Source organism: Rattus norvegicus, chromosome X (assembly GCF_036323735.1).
Source record: "Rattus norvegicus strain BN/NHsdMcwi chromosome X, GRCr8, whole genome shotgun sequence".
NCBI classification, from domain to species: domain Eukaryota; kingdom Metazoa; phylum Chordata; class Mammalia; order Rodentia; family Muridae; genus Rattus; species Rattus norvegicus.
This window is the reverse complement of record NC_086039.1, coordinates 66,461,269-66,483,423: the sequence shown is the minus strand read 5'-3', so window position 1 is coordinate 66,483,423 and position 22,155 is coordinate 66,461,269.

Sequence of the window (22,155 nt, the reverse complement as noted above, 5' to 3'; positions counted from 1 at the left end):
TACTTAACATCAAAGGTAGGTATTACCTCAGAGTAAAAAAGATGCAAAAAGATATTTTAAACAAATGGACCCAAGAAGTAAGGTAGTGTAGCAATTTTAATATCTGGCAAAATAGACTTCAAATCAAAACTAATCAGAAAATATAGGGAAGGATACTGGAAGCTCATAAAAGAGAAATACACCAAGAAGATATCAAAAATTCTAAAGATATAAGCACTAAACACTCATGTTCATAAAAGAAACACTACCATATGTTAAGTCATACATTGACTCTCTCACACTAATAGCATATTACATCTAGAATGTATCCTCACAAACACAGATCACCCAAACAAAAATGTGGACAAAGAATTGCTACAGGAAATGATTTCATGTACCATATGGACCTAGCATTTATATATAAGACATGTCTCCCAAACACAAAATAATATACTATCTGTTCAGCAGTTCCAAAAACATTCTACAAAATTAACCACATATTTTGACACCCAGCAAGTCTTAGCAGACAAAATAATTGAAATAACACCCTGACTCTTATCTGACAACCATGGAATATAGGTAGATATCAGCAAAAAGTAAAAACATCAAAAACTTACATACTCATGGAAACTGAACAGTTCACTACCAAATTGAAAAAAAAGAGAAAAAAAGGTTATAACAGAAATTAAGATAGAAGTTAAAGACTTTTATAGTTGATAAAAGTTAGAATGCAACACATATAAACTTATTGGATGCAATGAAGGTGGTTTCAAGAGACATATTCATGGCACTAAGAGCCTACATTTTAAAAAAATGAAAAAAAAAACCTTATAATAGTAAATGAACAGTACACTTGAATCTCTAGAACAAAAGGAAGAATTTCTACCCAAAAGGACAACATGGCAAGAAATAAACTCAAGCTTAAATCAATAAAATTGAAACTAACAAACTAAAAAGCAATATGGAGAATCGATTAAAAGAAGAATTGGTTCTTTAAGAAAATAAAATTGGTGAACGCTTAGCCAGATTAACTAAAAGGCAGGGAAAATATCCAAATTAACCTTAGTGATGAAAGACGGGGCATAACAAGAGACTCCAAGGAAATCCAGCAAATTATATGGACATTTTTAAAACCTATATGCCACAAAATGGGAAAATTAGAAAGAAATGGCCAACTTTATTGATAAATAGCATGTACCAAAGCAAAATCAAGATGATATGAGAACTTTAAACACATCAGAACTCTTGATGAAATAATAATTAACTCTTTCTTTTTTTTTGGTTCTTTTTTTCGGAGCTGGGGACCGAACCCAGGGACTTGCGCTTCCTAGGTTAGCGCTCTACCACTGAGCTAAATCCCCAGCCCCAATAATTAACTCTCTTAACAACTACTAAATTCAGGGGCAGATGTTTTCAGACCAGAATTCTACCAGACTTTCCAAGAATAATTAATACCAATATTCCTTAAATTAGTCTATAAAATAGAAACAGAAAGAACATTGCCTAGTCATGTTCATGAGACCACAATTGCCCTGATGTTTACACCACATAAAGACCCATGAGTGAAAGAGAAGTAAAAGCCAAGTTCCTTTATGGAGATAGCTCCAAAACTCCCCAGTTAAATACTCCCAAATGGAGTACCAAAACTCACCAAAAATACATCTACAATGATGAGTAAGCTTCAACTAAGAGATACAAGAAAAAGATTCAACAGAAGCAAACTGATTAATGTCATCCAACACAGAAAGACTGAAATACAAAACCACAGGATGATCTCATTAGCTAATGAAAAGGTCTTTGATAAAATCCAACACCCCTTCATTATAAACATCCTGGAAAGACAAGCAATATAAGGAACATGCCGAAACATAATAAAGTCAATTTACAGAAAATTCACAACCTAAATGAAAAGAAATTTGAAACATATACATTATAATAGGGGGATGTAAGGGGGGAGGCAGGAATTGGGGGGAACAACCTTATAGAAGAAGGAGAGGGGCATGGGATAGGGGATTTATGGACAGGAAACTGGGAAAGGGAATAACTTTTGAAACGTAAATTAAAAATATCCAATAAAAAAGTGAAAATTTCTTCTATGGTCTTATTGAAGATAATTTATGCCTTTGTTATACATAATTCAATATCAGTTTGCCTCTTGGTGTCTCACAGTTCTCACAATTTTTTTTCATATGTATTTTTAAAATTTGTCACTGACTTTTACTTAAGTGACCTATTTTCTCCTATTCGTGGGATTTTCAAAGTCTACTACTGGCTAGCTAAGATCCAGCACACCTCTTCCTGCTGCTCTTCAGTTTATTCTACTTTATCGTTTGGTGAGTCTAGTAACTTTACATTGAATAAGCTCTGTTTACCCCAAAGTTTCAGATAACAGATCTTGGGAAGTTGGAAGGTATATTTCTTTGTTGATCCTCAATTTCAAGCTAACATTTTCAGGGTAGGCTATGCTACTTGTATTTGGTTCTTCACCATTCTCCCTAATGCTGCAGTTTTGGTTTGGTGGCTGGGTGCTGCTATCTGCATGTTGTATGTAACTCCACATGGTCTTTACTTGGTAGGGGTAGTAGCTGGCCAAGTTCTGAGTACTTAATCTGGTATGAAAGGTCAACAATCATTTAGTTTTCATTTTTTATGTCTTTCAATGTTTTCCCTCACCATTGGCTATGATAACCTATGTATCAACCATACTTTAGCATGACCATGTTTTTTCACATGATGTTCATCTTATCTAGAATGCATTATTGGCAAGTTTCTGCTTTCTCACTATGAGGTGACTCAAAACCCTCTGAAAAATCTTACACCATCCTTTTACTCTGAATTAGTCATTGACCTTCGTATCTTGATAGGAGTGAAGTTTTTGTAAATGTTTGACTACATGTTCATCTTTTTCAGAGACTGTGAACTCCTTCTTTACATAAACTGCATCCTATGTATTGCTGTAAACATCTAATGTGTCGATGGTGCTGAGAATATGCATGAGGAAGTAAAGAAGGCAGAAAGGCAGAACTAGATTTAAAAGGTAAGAAGAACAAGGAAAGAAGCAAAAAGGGAGGAAAGGAGTAATGAGAGAATGAGGAAGTGAAGGAAAGGGAAAAACATGAAGACATGGATATGGATTTTTATTAGAGAAAATAATGATTTATTTTGTAGCACTATGTATTAACTATAAGATCTTGGGTTATTGCTTAGCTTTGGGCTGCAGTTTTTAGCTCTAATATATAACATCATAGACATGAGTAATCGAGGTAAGGCTTTGAAGTGGGAGAGCATTGAGAGGAAACCCCAATGAGAGGCATAGGCAGTGACTGGGGACCTTGAAGGGAAAGGCAAGAGCCTCTAGGTCCCTTATTTCCTTCAGAACTTAAGAAAAAGCTGCTTTTCTTTTATTCACAAATTTTCAAGGGGATAGCAGTGTAATTTGTACATCATATGAACTAGCCTTTGTTTTGATACAGTGTTAGATGTCAGGGAGGAAGTCACTAGATGAGAATCAATTTATTCTTCATGTGAAGGTGTAAGGGAGGGCTTGTTAAATTTTTATCTGTCCAGTGAAGGACTGCAGAGGGATGTGGCCTGATTTTTTACATAGAAAAAGGAGTATACACATCTGTAAGTTAATATGGGAAGGTTGGAAAAAGGGAGAGAAAGAAAAAAGTGAATTCCATTTTAAAGTATATTGATAAGGGTATTTATTTTCAAAACAGGAAAATGTAACATTATTCTGTTTTCTGTATTGTTCAAGAAGTGTTTTCTTCGAAGATCTGTTGTGACTCTTTTAAATGGCATGGAAAACCTTGAGTAGGTAAAAAAAAAAAAAAAGAAAAAGAAAAGACACGAAAATCAGCAGAGTGACGCATGAGCGAGAGTTCATGATTCCTGTGAGTCACTGAACGAACTGGAGCTCTGCTTTTGGACAGGAACAGTGGGGGGATATAAACTATCCATAAGGTTCTAGGAAACAGAACTATAAAACACTGAAGCTACAGAAAGATCCAATTCAGCCAACACAAGGAGGATCCTTTAAAGTGAATTTCTAGAGCTAGAAGTGTAAAGGCAGGACTTGAAAGACAGGTTGGGTGGAGATGTTTGAAATGACTCAGATTAAGGATAAGATGAGCTTACTTTAGAGGTTTTGTTCAGCCCAAAGCTTTTTTCATCTTTCTTCACTTGGGGGTAATATGACTTAGGAGTTGGAAACTGAGCTGAGTTTGTATAGCACATTTGGGGAAGTCTGAGCCATGAGCCACCACTCAAAAATTGATACCGCACAATTATAGCCTATAATTTTTAGAATATACCTCAATGCAGAGGTTATCAAACAATTCGGAAAGTGTCCATTTAGCAGAAACAGAATTCCACAGGCCAAAGCATGGATTCACCACTCTATTTTTCAGGTTCAGTATGAAATGATTAGAGCACTGCTGGCATTTTAATTTGGATTGATAATTTATGAATTGGATTAATAGATTATGCTTTAGAGACTGAAGAGCTGTAGTTAATAGAAGTCATGAAATACAAACTAGTTCCCTTGTTTACAATGAGCCACTTTGTCTCCCATGAAAGCACAGATAAGCCTGCCAAAAGAGTTAATATTTGTTCCCTACGAGTATTGAGATTAGATTGAGTTCAGTAAACCTCCTTTAATTTTCTTCCTTATTTTATATTGGATATTTTATGTATTTACATTGCAAACGTTATCCCCTCCCCCTCCTTCTATGACAATGCTCCCACTCCCACCCACTCCCACCCTCTCCCAGCTCAACACCCTGGCATTCCACTGCACTGGGGAAACAAGCCTTCACAGGATCAAGGGCTTCTCCACTTATTGAGGCCGGACAATGCCATCCTATGCTACATACGTGGATGGAGACATGGGTCCCTTCATGTAGTACTCTTCGGTTCCTGGTTTAGTCACTGGAAGCTTTGGGAAGGGGGTCTGGTTGGTTGATTGTTGTTCTTCCTATAGGGTTGTAAACTCCTTCAGCTCCTTCAATCCTTTCCCTAATTCCTCCATTGGGGTCCCCGTGCTCAGTCAGATGGTTAGCTGCAAGCATCCTCCTCTGTATCAGTAAACCTCGGGCAGCACCTCTCAGGAGACATCCATATCAAGCTCCTTTCAGCAAGCACTTCTTGGTATCAGCAATAGTGACTGGGTTTCGTGACTGTATATGAGATGGATCCCGGGTGGGCCAGTTTCTGGATGGCTTTTCCTTCAGTTTCTGATTCACTCTTTGTTCCCGTACTTCGTCCTGTGAATATTTCGTTCTACCTTCTAAGAAGGACTCAAGCATTCACATTTTGATCTTCTCTCTTCTTGAGTTTCACATGATCTCTGAATTGTTTCTTGGGTATTCTGAGCTTTGGGGCTAATGTCCACTTATCAGTGCGTGCATACTGTGTGTGTTCTTTTGTAACTGGGTTACCTCCTCACTCAGGATGATATTTTCTAGTTCTATCAATTTACCTAATAATTTCATGTAGTCGTTGTTTTTAGTAGCCGAGTAGCACTCCATTGTATAAATGCACCACATTTTCTCTACGCATTCCTTTGTTGAAGGATATCTGAATTCTTTCCAGCTTCTAGCTATTACAAATAAGACTTCTGGTAACATTTCTCAACTAGGATATTCTCTGAGTCAGATATGTTTACATTGCAGGGTTGATGCAGAAATAATCACTTGTCTGAATCTCAGAAAACACAGCTGCATTATTTTATTCCTTCACTTTAAGCTTACATTTTAGAATTATGTGAAATATGGAAGTTATAAAATCAACAAGCTATCTTTACAGCTATCACTTAAGCCTTCTCCATTGAAAGTTTCATTCATATTTTCTATACCATGCCTCGAAATCTGAAAGAAGAAGTGGTAGAAGATATATAGTTACATAGGCACACTACATAGTTAAACAGAATTGGCTTTAATCATTGTCCAAATTATATATATATATATATATATATATATATATATATTCAATTTTCAACCCAGCAACATAATAATAACTAATCAATAGTGTAGTTGTCTTGATTTTAAAACAACATTCAAAGTCAAGCATAGTGATTGGAACATAGTATAAAATTCTATCAGTGGTTTTCTAATTACTAGAAAAGTAAAAACCATCTGGTACATCTTAAGTATAGCAAAATTTTATAAAGTATTATTAAGTTTGTTTCTATCTGTATTGGCCAACACAGGTATTCAAAGACAGCTGGATGCAAAGACAATATTTACTTGACACAACACATGAAGTCGGATGCTTCACTAAGCCAATGAGATCAGATCATCTCAAGAACTGTAGACATCAAGTGGCCTGATCGGCTAGAAAACTTCGATTTTGAAGTCTTCATATTCTTAAGTGATTAGTACTGTGTGTAATACTAACTTCTTTCTTCCTTTCTAATATTTGTCTTCACAGTAACAAAGTACAAAGAATCATACAACCTATGTAGGTTTGCAATTCATAGAAAAAAGGTGAAAGTTAGTAAGGAACTATCCCACCAGTCTGTTTATGAACAATGAACATTTGACTGGGAATTAAGAATCATTTTTCCCATCTCTGTAAAATTACTTCTCTGGCTCAGTACCCATTTATCTCTAACAGTTTAAGAATATAAAGAAGAGCTTGACTGAGGGGAAAACAGTTGAAATTAAGAACATATTCTGTTGTTGGTTACAAAGGGAAAAAGTTGGAGACATCTGAAATTCTAGTAAGTATGTGAATGTATTATATAATCTTGGAGGTAAATGTGACCATGTTGTTGACATTTTTAAAGGAATCTAATTTTCTGATAAAATAAACATGGTAAAAGTATTCCATTTTAAGGCAGATAAAAGTGAAATAAGCACCTTGTTGAACCCAGAAGTCCCTGAGTGTGGCCCAATATTAACAAGAGCAAGGATGGGTTAGCAGATTATGTTATGTCCTTTTATCAGTCTAGAGCAGTGCTTTCTGAAAGGCACCTGCACTTTATTTTTCATGTATTTTTATTTAAACTTTCACTTTTTTTCTCATTTGAACTTGTCCACTGATTAAGAGTTTAAAAAAATGACATGTTAAAACATCAAATCATCTTAAAACTGGTGGTTCTTCAATACAGTAGGAAAGAAAGAAAGACAGCATATGAGTACTGAGCCTTGAAATATTTTACCACTTAGAAGTTCGAACAATTATAAGGAACAGAATATAGAAAATGAGCATGTACAAGAATTGAGGAGATAAGGAGGAACAACCTTATAGAAGAAGGGGAAGGGGATGGGATAGGGGGCTTGTGTTTGGGAAACTGGGAAAGGGAATAACATTTGAAATGTAAATAAAAAAATGTTCAATGAAAAATTAAGTGGTAACTATAGCAGAAAATGATGGAAATTCGAGAAAAGCATGTTCCCAAATCTGCATTATGCCTAATCAAGAGATGGATGGAAGTTTTAATTGTGATATGTTTGCATAATTGAATACTACTTGGTTATTAAAAAATTATGAAATTAACAGACATAAGAATGCATGGAGTTGGAAACAATCATTCTTAGTGAGGGAACCCAGACCACCAAAGACAATGCATTCTTTCATGCTTTCTTTCATCTGTGAATGTTAGCTTTGAACTTTCAGATGTTTCTTTTCATTTGAGGTGACCAGAGAGATCAGGAAATTAGTAAGGCACAAAGGAATATCCTTCCAGTGGGGGAATAGTATACACTGATTTAGAGGGTTAAAAAGTGAATATGGAAAGATAAATGATTAAATTCTGTTCAGGAAACAGAGAGTAGGGTAGAAAAGGGAGTGTGAAAGGAATAAGTATCACTACAGAACTATTACAAAAGCTATATTGAAACCAATTTCTGTAGAAAAACGTATGTGACTTTTCATACAAACAGTTAATATAGTTATCATATTACAGAACAAAAAACAGTAAACCTAGTAAATACCAGAGGCTAACAAATAAAAGGCTCAGTACAGAGAACAGGTTACTTGTTTTGGAGTTATTAGCTAGTAAAATCCCTTCGACCTCAAAATATTATGGTTTATTGAAATTACTCTTGGATATCCTTCAGAACTTTATGGTAAGAATCTATTGTTGAAGATATCATATACCTCAGTCATTAAACATAGAGACAACAAGCTTGTACTGGCCTGAAAGCTTCATCAGTACTAGCTAGTTTTCATATCACTGGATGAAAGTATTCATAGGTCATACCCACCTATAATGTTGTAAGCTCCAATTATGACCTTCTTGGCAATATATGGCCATTGATGTAAGCATTGTATTTAGTAAACAACCATTTTCTGTTTAAATTTAAGTAATTCTCCATAAGGTGAAATCTATAACTGACACCATTATTATTCCAAGAACTTATGACTAGACAATAGTTAGGCTTTATGGTAAGCATACTATGAAATCAATTGTTATCCTTGTAGATTAATGCATTTCACAACCCCGATCTAAAAGCCTTCTGTTTGCAGTACACGGTAATGAACACAGTGGCCCACAACTGATTAAGGTGCTGAGAATAAGAGACTTCAGATTGGAGATTTCAGACTCCTCGGCTTTAAAGGGGAATTTACAAAATCTAATTGGGTCTAAGACAGACCAAATCTTAGCACAGAAGTAAGGGTCAGTAGATCTACAACACTAACCTCTAACTATGGAACTTTTGGGAATGGTGGAGGAAGCTTTCTCTAACACCAATTTTGGCTACCAGCTTGACAAGGAAACTTGGCCATCATAGACCATATCTTCTGTGTGCTTATCTAGAAAAAACCTTCCAATAATATTTTGCCTTAATGATACTGGTCACTTCTTAATTGTTGCTGGCTTTTTATCTCTGGGAACAAAAAAATCAACCCAACAAACACAAAGCCAGATATCAGAATCTATTAAATTTCATTTGTCTCAAAACCAGAAGCCTAGATGCCAGAGTAAAAACCACAAACAATAACAGCCAAGATAACAGATTGCAACTACTGCCTAGGAAACATACTACAGTTACTCAGGGGAGAATTGTAACATTGCTGACATAAGATGTAAAAGACTTAAATGTAGCCTTTATGATTATGGTACACATCTTCAAAAAGGAAATAAATAAATCCATTTAAAAATCTATAAAAGCACAATTAAACTGTGAAAATAAACAAATAGCCCAAGACATATAAGTATAGAGCCAATAACAAAAACACAAAAGAAAATTTAGAAATGAAATATTCAAGAATTCAAACAGAAATCTCAGAATCAAGTTTCACTTACATAATATAAAAAATGTAAGAGAATCATAGGAATTGAAAAGGTGATAGGAGAAATGGTTACCTGGGTCAAATAATGTGTGTGTGTGTATGTGTGTGTGTGTGTGTGTGTGTGTGTGTTTGTGTGTGTGTGTGAAAGAGAGACAGACAGACAGAGACAGAGATAGAGAGACAGAGAGAGACAAAGAGACAGAGAGACAGAGACAGAGACGGAAAGAAAGGAATTTTCCCTAACTTAAAGAAGCAGGTGTACAAGAAGCATACAGAGCAGCAAATAGATAGGACCAGAAAAGAAACCCACTTTAACACATATAATCAAACACTAAATTTACTGAAAAAAGAAAGAATATTAAAATCTGTAAGAAAAAAAGACCAAATACCATACAAAGACTGACCTATTTCAACAAAACTTCACTTCACTATGAAGAGTCTAAAATCCAGAAGTTAGTACAAAGATGCATAGAAATGCCAAATGACCAAAGATACTAACCCAGACTACTATACTCGGCAAAACTCTCAATTACAATAGATGAAGAAAGAAAGATATTCCATAATAAATTCACATTTGAACAGTGTCTATCTAGAAATCCAACTCTACTGAAGGGGCCAGAAGAACAAATTCAACCTGAGGAAATTAAACATACATAAGCAGATACAATAAATAAATATTCTTAGAAAGACAAATCAAATAAGTGTGAAAAAATATCACCTCAGAGTAAAAGAATGAAAACAAGGTATTTCAAGAAAATAGATATATGGGGTTGGGGATTTAGCTCAGTGGTAGAGCGCTTGCCTAGCAAGCGCAAGGCCCTGGGTTCGGTCCCCAGCTCTGAAAAAAAAAAATTTAAAGCAAGAAAATAGATATATGAATCAGACTGCTGTAAATACTGCAATATCTAACAAATAGACTTCAATGCAAAATTAATCCAAAGAGATGTAGAAAGATACTTCATAAAAATTCACTGAGATGGACATTTCTGACCCAAGAGGAAATCACATACTGCCATCTGTGACCCCAGGCACAGGGACCTAGGAGCAGTCAGGGGCATGACCCTTTGGGTTTCTGCCTGCACCAAGAGTTGAAAGCCAGGAGAACCTACACACCTAAGAACAAAGAAAGGTAAAACCAACTTTTCTGCATCAAGTGAACTGCCTGGTGGACTCAGGACAAACATAGGAAGAAGTCCTCTGGGATAGGACACTTCCAGTTTCTGTCTGTGCCCAGAACTGAACTGAACCAATCCCACAGCTCCCAGCACCCAAATCCCATGAGGGAGAGAGCTGAACTCCCAAAATTGTGGACAATCCTGAGACTGCAGGACAGACCACCACTTCTGGCCACAGCCCTTGCCTAAGAGGAAACTGAATAGTGTCTCTGGACACAGGAATATAGGAGCAGTCAGCATCAGTAATCTGCTGGTCTTTGCCTGGTCCAGGAACTGAACTGAATGGGTTATACAGCTCCCTGCAACCAAATCCTGTGGGGGAAAGAGCTGGATCCTCAGAAGTATGGACACTCCTGAAATCTCAGAGGAGAAAATGACTTTCTGCCCACATCGCTGACCCAAGAGGACATTGTCTAGTGCCAGCTGTGCCTCTTGGGCACAGGCACCTAGGAGCAGTCAGGAACAGAACCCTGTGGGGTTCTGCCTGCGCCGAGAGCTGAAAGACAGTTGCCAAGAGTGCATATAAACCTGAGAGCAGAGCTCTCTGTTCCAAGATCTGGCTGAAGGAAAACAGGTCTACAGGAGTGCTAACACACGGGCCTAAAGGAGGGTCAAGCCACTGTCAGAGACAGTAAGACAAGCTAATACCAGAGGCAACCTGATGGCGAGAAGCAAGCACAGGTACCTAAGAAACATAAACCAAGACTACTTGGCATCATCAGAGCCCAGTTCTCCTACCAAAGCAAGTACTGGATATCCAAACACATTGGAAAAACAAGATTTAGATATAAAATCACATTTTATGATGATGATGGAGGACTTTAAGATGGACATAAATAATTCACTTAAAGAAATACAGGACAACACAAGTAAACAAGTAGAAGCCCTTAAAGAGGAAACACACAGACACACACAGACACACACACACAAAGAAACTTAAAGAATTATAGGAAAACACAAAGACACAGGAAAAGGAATTGAATAAAGCATTCCAGGATTTAAAAATGCAAATAGAAACAATAAATAAAGCACAAAGGGAGACAACCCTGGAGATAGAAAACCTAGAGAAGAGATTAGGGGTAATAGATACAAGAATCACCAACAGAATACAAGAGATAGAGGAGAGAATCTCAAGGGCAGGAGATATAATAGAAAACATCAACACAACAGTCAAAGATAATGTAAAACACAAAAAGCTCCTACAAAAAAAATCCAGAAAATCCAGGACACAATGAGAAGAACAAACCTAAGGATAATAGGTATAGAAGAGAGTGAACACCTTCAACAAAATTATAGAAGAAAAGTTCCCTAACCTAAAGAAAGAGATACAAAATTCCAACTAGACTGGGCCAGAAAAGAAATTTCTCCCATCACATAATAGTCAAAACACCAAATGCAAAAAAAACAAAAAACAAAAAACAAAAACAAAAACAAAAACAAACAAAAAAAACACAAAGAAAGAATATTAAAAGTAGTAAGAGAAAAAGTCTAGTAACATATAAAGGAATACCAATAAGAATTACACCAGCCTTCTCACCAGAGACTATGAAACCCGAAAGATCCTGGACAGAAGTCATACAGACCCGAAGAGAACACAAATGCAAGCCCAGGCTACTATATCCAGCAAAACTCTCATTTAACACAGATGGAGGAAACCATGATATGGAAAACCAAATTTACACAATATCTTCCTACAAATTCAGCCCTACAAAGAATAATAGATGAAAAACTCCAACACATGGAGGGAAACTACACCTTTGAAAAAGCAAGAAAATAATCTCCTTGCAACAAAACCAAAAGAGGAGAGACACACAAACATATTTCCACATCTAACAATGAAAATAACAGGAAACAACAATCACTATTCCTTAATATCTCATAATATCAATGTACTCAATTCCCCAATAAAAAGATCTACATTAAAAGATTGGATGCATAAAGAGGACCCAGCATTTTGCTGCATACAGGAAGCACACCTCAGAAACAAAGAAAGACACTACCTCAGAGTAAAAGGCTAGAAAACAACTTTCCAAGCAAATGGTAGGAAGAAACAAGCTGGAGCAGCCATTTTCATATCAAATAAAATTGACTTTCAAACAAAAGTCATCAGAAAACATAGAAGTCCTGGAAAGATCAGGAATTCAAGGCGCATACATAAACATCATAAAAGCAATATACAGCAAACCAGTAGCTAACAGTAACCTAAATAGAGAGAAACTTGAAGCAATTCCACTGAAATCAGGGACTAGACAAGGCTGTGCAGTCTCTCCCTACTTATTCAATATAGTACTCAAAGTCCTAACCTGAGCAATCAGACAATGAAAGTAGATCAAAGGGATACAAACTGGAAAGGAAAAAATCAAAATATCGCTATTTGCAGATGATATGATAGTATACTTAAGTGACCCCAAAAGGTCCACCAGAGAACTACTTAACCTGATAAACAACTTCAGAACAGTGGCTGGGTATAAAATTAACTCAAACAAATCAGTAGCCTTGTTCTACTGAAAGGACAAACAGGCTGAGAACGAAATTAGGGAAATAACACCTTTCAAAATAGTCCCGAATAATATAAAATACCTCGGTGTGACTCTAACCAAGCATGTGAAAGATCTGTATGACAAAAACTTCAAGTGTGTGAAGAAAGAATTTGCAGAAGATCTCAGAAGATGGAAAGAGCTCCCATGCTCATGGATTACCAGGATTGATATAGTAAAACTGGCCATGTTGATAAAGTATTCTACAGATTCAATGCAATCCCCATCAAAATTCCAATCCAATTCTTCAAAGAGTTAGAATCAGCAACTTGCAAATTCATTTGGAATAACAAAAAACCTAGGATAGCAAAAAGTATATGCAACAATAAAAGATTTTCTGAGGAAATCACCATCCCTGACCTTAAACAGTATTACAGAGCAATAGTGATAAAACATTGTATGTTATTGGTATAGAGAAAGGCCAGTAGATTAATGGAATAGAATTGAAGACTCGAAATGAATCCACACACCTATATTCACTTGCTCTTTGACAAAGCAGCTAAAACCATCCAATCGATAAAAGATAGCATTTTCAACAAATGGTGCTGGTTTAACTGGAGATCAGCATGTAGAAGAATGCAAATAGATCCATTCTTATTGCCTGTACAAAGTAAATCCAAGTGGATCAAGGATCTCCACATCAAACTATATGCATTCAAACTAATAGAAGGAAAATTGGGTAAGAGTCTTGATCATATTGGTACTGGGGAAGTTTTCCTGAACAAAACACCAATGGCTTATTCTCTAAGATCAAGAATAGACAAATGGGATCTCATAAAACTACAAAGCTTCTATAAGGCAAAGGACACTGTCATTGGGACAAAATGACAACCAACAGATTGGGGAAAGATATTTATCTATCCTACATCTGATAGAATGCTAATATTCAAAATCTAAAAAGAGCTCAAGTAGTTAGACTCTAGAGAGCCAAATAACCCTATTAAAAATGTGGTACAGAGCTAAACAAAGAATTCTCAGGTGAGGAATATCGAATGGCTGAGAAGTACATAAAGAAAGGCTCAACGTCCTTAGTAAGTAGGGAAATGCAAATTAAAACAACCCTGAGATTTCACCTCACACCAGTGAGAATGGCTAAGATCAAAAACTCAGGCAACAGCAAATGCTGGCCAGGATGTGGAGAAAGAGGAACACTCCTCCATTGTTGGTGGGATTGCAGACTGGTACAACCATTCTGGAAATCAGTCTGGAGGTTCCTCAGAAAATTGGACATTGAACTGCCTGAGGATCCCGCTATACCTCTCTTGGGCATATACCCAAAAGATGCCCCAACATATAAAAAAGACACATGCTCCACTATATTCATAGCAGCCTTATTTTTAATAGCCAGAAGCTGGAAAGAATCCAGATGCCCTTCAACAGAGGAATGGATACAGAAAATGTGGTACATCTACACAATGGAATATTACTCAGCTATCAAAAACAATGACTTTATGAAATTCGTAGGCAAATGGTTGGAACTGGAAAATATCATCCTGAGTGAGGTAACCCAATCACAGAAAAACACACATGGTATGCACTCATTGATAAGTGGCTATTAGCCCAAATGCTTGAATTACCCTAGATGCACAGGACACATGAAACTCAAGACGGATGATCAAAATGTGAATGCTTCACTCCTTCTTTAAAAGGGGAACAAGAATACCCTTGGCAGGGAATAGAGAGGCAAAGATTAAAACAGACACAGAAGGAACACCCATTCGGAGCCTGCCCCACATGTGGCCCATACATATACAGCCACCCAATTAGACAAGATGGATGAAGCAAAGAAGTGCAGACCGACAGGAGCCAGATATAGATCTCTCCCGAGAGACACAGCCAGAATACAGCAAATACAGAGGCGAATGCCGGCAGCAAACCACTGAACTGAGAATAGGATCCCCGTTGAAGGAATCAGAGAAAGAACTGGAAGAGCTTGAAGGGGCCCGAGACCCCATATGTACAACAATGCCAACCAACCAGAGCTTCCAGGGACTAAGCCACTACCTAAAGACTATACATGGACTGACCCTGGACTCTGACCTCATAGGTAGCAATGAATATCCTAGTAAGATCACCAGTGGAAGGGGAAGGCCTGGGTCCTGCTAAGACTGAACCCCCAGTGAACGTGATCGTTGGGGGGAGGGTGGCAATGGGGGGAGGATGGGGAGGGGAACACCCATAAAGAAGGGGATGGGGAGGGGTTAGGGGGATGTTGGCCCGTAAACTGGGAAAGGGAACAACATTCAAAATGTAAATAAGAAATACTCAAGTTAATTTAAAAAAATAATAAAAAAAGTCCTCTGATATGAGCATAAAAAAAAATGGGATACAGACCTAAACAAAGAATTCTCAGATAAGGAATATCAAATGACTGAGAAATACCTAAAGACATGTTCAACATCCTTAGTCATCAGGGAAATGCAAATCGAAACAATCCTGAGATTCCACTTTACACTGATCACAATTGCTAAGATAAAAAGCTCAGGTAAAAAGCTCAGGTGAAAACAGATGCTGGCGAGGATGTGGAGAAATAGAAATTCTGCACCATTTTTGGTGGGATTGCAAACTGGTACAACCACTCTTAAAATCAGTCTAGCCATTCTTCAGAAAATTGAATATAATGCTACCTAAAGACCCAGTTATACTTTTTCTGGGCATAAACCCAAAAGATTCTCCAACGTATAACAAGTACACATGCTCCACTATGTTCATGGCAGCCTTATTTATAATAGCCAGAAGCTGGAAAGAACCCAGATGCCCTTCATCAGAGGAATGGAGACAGAAAATGTGTACATTTACAAAATGGAGTACTTTTTGGCTATTAAATAAAAACAATGACTTCATGAAATTCTTAAGCAAATGGATGAAACTAGGAAATATTACCCTAAGTGACGTAGCCCCGTCACAAAAGAACACACATTGTACGTATTCACTGATAAATGGATATTATCCCCAAGATACATTTCACAGACCATATGAAACTCAAGAAGAAGGAAGACAAAAGTGTGGATGTTTCAGTACTTCTTAGAAGGTGGAACAAAATACTCATCGGAGGGAATTCAGAGAGAAAGAGTGAATGAGAGATTGAAGGAAAAGCCATCCAGAGACTGGCCCACCTGAGGATCCATCCCATATGCCCCACCAAATCCAGACACTATTGCCGAAGCCAAGAAGTACTTGCTGACAGGAGCCTGATATGGATGTCTCCTGAGAGGTGCTGCCAGAACCTTACTGACACAGATGGGGATACTTATAGGGAACCCTCACACTGAGCTTGGGGACCTCAAAGGAGGAGTTAGAGAAAAGACAGAAAGAGCTGAAGGGGTTTGCAACCCCATAGGAAGAACAACATCAACCAACCAGAACCCCCAGAGATCCTGGGGACTAAACCACTATCTAAGGTGTGCACATGGAAGGATCCATGACTCCACCCACATATATAGCATAGGAAAGCATTGTCTGGCATTAATAGGAGAAGAAGCCCTTGGTCCTGTGAATGCTCATTTCCATTGTAGGGAAATGTCAGGGTGTTGAGTTTGGAATGAATTGCTGAGAACAGGAGTGAGAGTGAGACTGGGGTGGGGATGAGAAGGGTGGATGAGAGAGTGGGGAAAAGGTATAACATTTGAAATGTAAATACATAAAGTATCACATAAAAAAGAAAAAGTCCAGCATAATTCTTCAGAGATCTTGAAATGTCATTTTTCAGCTTCGTATGGAAATACAAAAAGGAGTATAATATCGATAACAATTCTGAATAAGAGATCTGCTGAAGGTGTTACCATCATCACAAACCTCAAATTATACTACAGAGCTATAACAATAAAAAAGGCACGAAAACCACACCTTGATCAATGGAGTTGAATTATAGATCAAGGCTTAGATCCACACAATTTGCACACCTGATTTTGATTTAAAGAATGTCAGAAATACACAAAGGCAAAAGAAGAGAGTATCTTCCATAAACAGTGCCTGTCACATTGAATGGCTGAATGTAGAAAAATTAAATAGATCCATGCTTGATTCCTTGCACTAAAGTCAAGTCCAAGGAGATCAATCATCAACACAAAATCAGATACACTGAACCTGATAGAAGAGAAAATCGGGAATGGCCGAGCACAAAACATCGTTTCTGAACAGTAGGAACAGAGTTCAAGTACTAATATCAATAATTAAAAAAATGGGACCTCATGAAACTGAAAAAACATGTCTGCATGTCCAAGAACACTATAATTCAAACAAAGTGGCAGCTTGCTCAATGATTAAAGTTTTTACCAGCTACACATCTGATGGATGATTTAGACACAACATACATAAAGAACTCGAATAGATTATCAAGAAAACAAATAACTACATTAAAAATTGGGTACACTTTCTCTTGCTCTCACTCTTGTCCTCTTGCCCTCTTCCCCTTCTCTCCCCATTCTCCTCCCCCTTCCCTCCATGTGCTCAGGGCCAGCCTTTGTTCCTCTCCTCTTCTACCCCTCTCCTCTCATTAAACCTTTTCACATGGAAAAAATGGGGTACACATTTAAACAGAGAATTCTCAAAGGAGGAAACTTCAGTGGCAGAGAAACACTAAAAGAATTGTTCGATATCCTTAGGCATCAGGGATTTGCAAATCAAAACTACTTTGAAATTTCACCTTATACCTTACCCCAGAATGGCTAAGATGTACAAAACAAATGACAGTTCATGGTGGCAAGGATGAGAGTAAAGGGAAGACTCACCCATTGCTGGTGGGACTGCAAACTTGTAAAGCAACTATTATTCTAGCTATACCTCTTTTGAGCATATACCAAAATGATGAAGATCACTTAGATGTTCCTCAACAGATATAGAGATGAAGAAACTATGGTATATTAACAAAATGAAATATAAGTCCACCTGTTAAAAAATGAAAACCACAGGTAAATGAATGGAATATGATACAATTATCCTGAGTGAGGTAACACACTCAGACAAGTATGATATATGTTTACTTGTATGTGGGTAATAGCTGATAAGGCAATAGTAACAAAGCAACAATCTATCGACCCACAGAGGTTAGGTTATGTATATAGTAAGTGACTAGGGCAAATGGATAGATCTCGCTAGAATGGGAAAATATGATAAATAGATTAATAAGGAAGAATGAAGGCATAGGCATGGCCATGCTAGAGTGGGATGATCCAGCAGTAAGAAAGAGGGAGTACAGGGAGAAACCATTAAAATTAAGGGTTAATTGACTAGTAGTATGGAAATCTATTACATTAGAATTTTCCTATAACAAACAAACACAAACGCTGTGTGTGTGTGTGTGTGTGTGTGTGTGTGTGTGTGTGTGTGTGTGTGTGTGTGGTCTAAATGAGATTGCCAAATAGAGAAAACAGAGCCCCAACTAGGCCACCAAATAAAGGCTCTGGTACTTGGGTTAGGAGTGTCTTAAAACTATTTGAGTTTGTGGTTAAAGGAATCCCATGGGAACTCCAAACAACCCAGACTGTTATCAAAGCTGTAGGTTACTCCACACAAACTGACAGCCAGACACCACTTACACAGTTCATTGAAAAATTAGAAGTCAACCAAATGCTTACACAAAACCTACATGTCTACTTACTAGAGTCATTGATACAGAAAGGTACTCAGCACTAGAAAAATATAAAATAAATGTAGACATCAACCCAGCTACAAATCCTTTGATCTACAATGATATTCTGTCTGCAATATAATGGAACACAGCTTGTGAAAGCAACCAAGTTATATCTAATTTTATTGAAGGTCCACTTCACAATATAGAACCCATATATGACATATATGACACTGCTTTAGTTTCAAGAATGACATTTTGAAAATATTTAGGGTGTCAGGAAAGGAGTCACACTAGAACAGAGGCAGAAATTTTGTCCAGTCATTAGATTATTTTCACCATATAAATTAATAAACAATAATAAAATAGTGGTTTCAACAGAAGTGATATTGCCTGATATTCCACACATGACAATTGTTGATAATGTTATTAGAACTAAACGAAAGATTTCCACACTTGCTTGAAAGGGTTAAAATATCAATTCTAGCTAATATAAGCCTACTGATAATACTTGCAGAAGTACTAACAATAACCAGTACAAAATCTATAAAACAATATCACACTACTATTAGTATGACATTTTAAAAGTGTTAAAATAAGCAAAAAATAGAAGAAACAAAAAAGATGAAGACATGAGGTTTGGGATGTTCCTTCGTGATAATGTATTTGCTTTGCATGTACATTGGCATAACTCTAATCCTTAGCACCATAAAAAGGCTTACTAATTCTAGCATACATAAACAATTATATCAAATGTAAATGGCTGACATATCATAATCAGAAAGACCAAGACTTATGGAATTTCTTTAAAAACATGGCCCACTTGTTTTTTATACAAAATGCTCCTTTTTATTGAATATTGTCTTTATTTACATTGCAAATGTTATCCCCTTTCCTGGTTTCCCCTCCAGAAACACACTATTCCATCCACCACCACCACCCCCATCTGCCATCCCCCTGCTTCTATGAGGGTGCTCCGCCTCCCACCCTCCCACTCCTGCCTCCCTGCCCTAGCATTCCTCTACACTGGAGCATCAAGCCTTCACCAAAGGCCTCTCAGATTGATGCCCGACAAGGCCACCCTCTGCTACATATGCAGCTGGAACCATGGGTTGCTCTATGTTGTCTCTTTGGTTGGTGGTATAGTCCCTGGGAGTTCTGGGGGATCTGGTTAGCTGATATTATTGTTGTTCTTCCTATGTGGTTGCCAAACCCTTCAGCTCCTTCAGTCTTTTCTGTAAGTCCTCCATTGGGGACCCGGTTCTCAGTTCAATGGTTGGCTGTGAGCATTTGCCTCTATATTTGTCAGGCTCTGGCAGAGCCTCTCAGGAGACAACTATATCAGACTTCTGTCAGCATGCACTTCTTGGCATCAGCAATACTGTCTGGGTTTGATGACTGTATGTGTATGGGATGGATCCCCAGGTAAAGCAGACTCTGGATGGCCTTTCCTTTGGTCTCTGCTCCAAACTTTGCCTCCATATTTTCTCCTATGAATATTTTTGTTCCCCATTTTAAGAAGGGCAGAAGCATCTACATTTTGGTCTTCCTTCTTTTTGAGCTTCATGTGGTCTGTAAATTGTATTTGGGTATTCTATGCTTTTGGGCTAATATTCACTTATACTCTTAAAAACAAAACCACAAGTAAATTGAATGGGTCTGAATATGCTTAGATATATTTATTGTACATTAGTCAGGGCAAGTCAGGACGTGCTTAGTATCTAACATTATCTGGCAGTATCTATTTTTCCTGGGGTAAAAAAACATCAGTTCATCTCAGTGCACTGACAATAAAACAAAGCAATGATTCCATTCAAGCCCAGCCTAGTGAGACTATGAATATTGTTGGACCTTAGTTTAGTAGTACATTCCTGTTTAGGAGTTTTAGTCCTGTATGGGTGGCTATCTTATTAAAACTGCATCACTGGAGACCTGTTCTCATTAGCATTCCCCTTCCTACTCCAAAATCTCTAAACCTGAGAGGCAAGGAGAAGTTGTGGAATCTCGGAATGTATGCTAGACTCTTAAATTTTCTTCTCCTACAAAAAAAATGTTGAAAGCTACATAACCATTGCCATAGATTTAGTTCTCACTCAGTTATTCCTCTGATTTTATTGCTATGATTACAGAGCCAGTGTTCTATAGGTGAGCACACTATTCTGTGTTACACAGTCATAACTCTCATGTCATGTTATTCCCTAGGGAATAGCTACACTAAAATATCATCTTTCATTCAGAGAAAAGAAAATGACTAAAAACAAAGGAAGCCATTGAATAATAATAGAAAGGTAAAACTATTGATAGACAAGCAGGTATAGTCATTAAAACTATATACACATCAAACAAAGGACCCTCAATATAAATAAAATAACACCTGATAGAGCTGAAAAACAAAATAAACAAACTCACAACTATAATTATGTTCTTTAAGCTCCCTCTCGGCAACTAATGGAAAAGTTTGACAAAGAAATATAGGAAGGAAATTACTGACATATTGAGATCATTTTGTCCAGCAATAGCAGAATATGATTTATAAGCTATGACAAAAGACTCCCTAATACACAACACATATTACTGTGCCATAAAAACTGAGAGTCAAGAACATATGAAATATATTCTCTTAAGTATCAAATCAAGCTAGAAGTAAATAACAGGAAGAAAACACCTAAATAATAAAGATGTCAATTCTCTGAATTTACCTATAGGTTTTGTGTAATCTCTATTAAAATCCCAGAAATATTTTATAGAAACAAACTAATGTTGGATGAGATCAACCCTATATCTTAGAGGTGTCCCTGGTTTCTTTGCTTTAACCTCAAGTTTGTGACATATTAGCTAAAAAATCTTGGTTTATTGCCTTTGAATCTTCCCAGTTTCAATACTTTTTATATGGGGGTAGTGGTTACACATTCCTTATAAAGATTATAGAATGATTAAACATGATGGCAGTGTTAAGGATAATGTTACCATGGACATTGGATTGCTTTCTATAAAATGAAACTATTTACCAATGTGATCACATAATTATTCTGTATTCTATAGTTTCTCTCAGTTAGGTATAATAATGTGGTCAAAAATTGCTCTAAAAAATACAAGAAAGTGAATTACACCTCTTCAGGGTTTGCTTCTTAAACATCTATTAGTTATTTTTTCTCTATATATCTCCATCTTAAATAAAACAAATCAAGAGTCCCAGCAAGACAAGATCCCATAGTTTGATCATGCTGGGTATTCTATTTCTTCTCCTAGATTCACCTTATTACTGATCTAGGGATTATAATATCTTGCTTTCTAAGCTCATATCAATTTAAATATACTGCCATTTCCCGCTTGCATACACATAAAATGTTGAAATAAGTTTCTGTGAAGTTAGGTATTTCCTCTCCCACTGGAACAGACAAGGCAGCCCAGCTAGAAGAATATATCCCTCATACAGGCAAAAGCTTTTGGGATACCCCGGCTCCAGTTGTTTGGGACCCACAATAAGACCAAGCTGCACATCTGACACAAATGTTAGGGGAGGCCTAAGCCCAGACTGTGTATGTCCTTTGGTTGCTGGTTCCATCTCGGAGAGCTCCAAGGGTCCAAGTTAGTTGATTCTGTTTGTCTTTGGTTGGATGTCTTAATCCCTTAGGAACTGTAATCCTTCTCC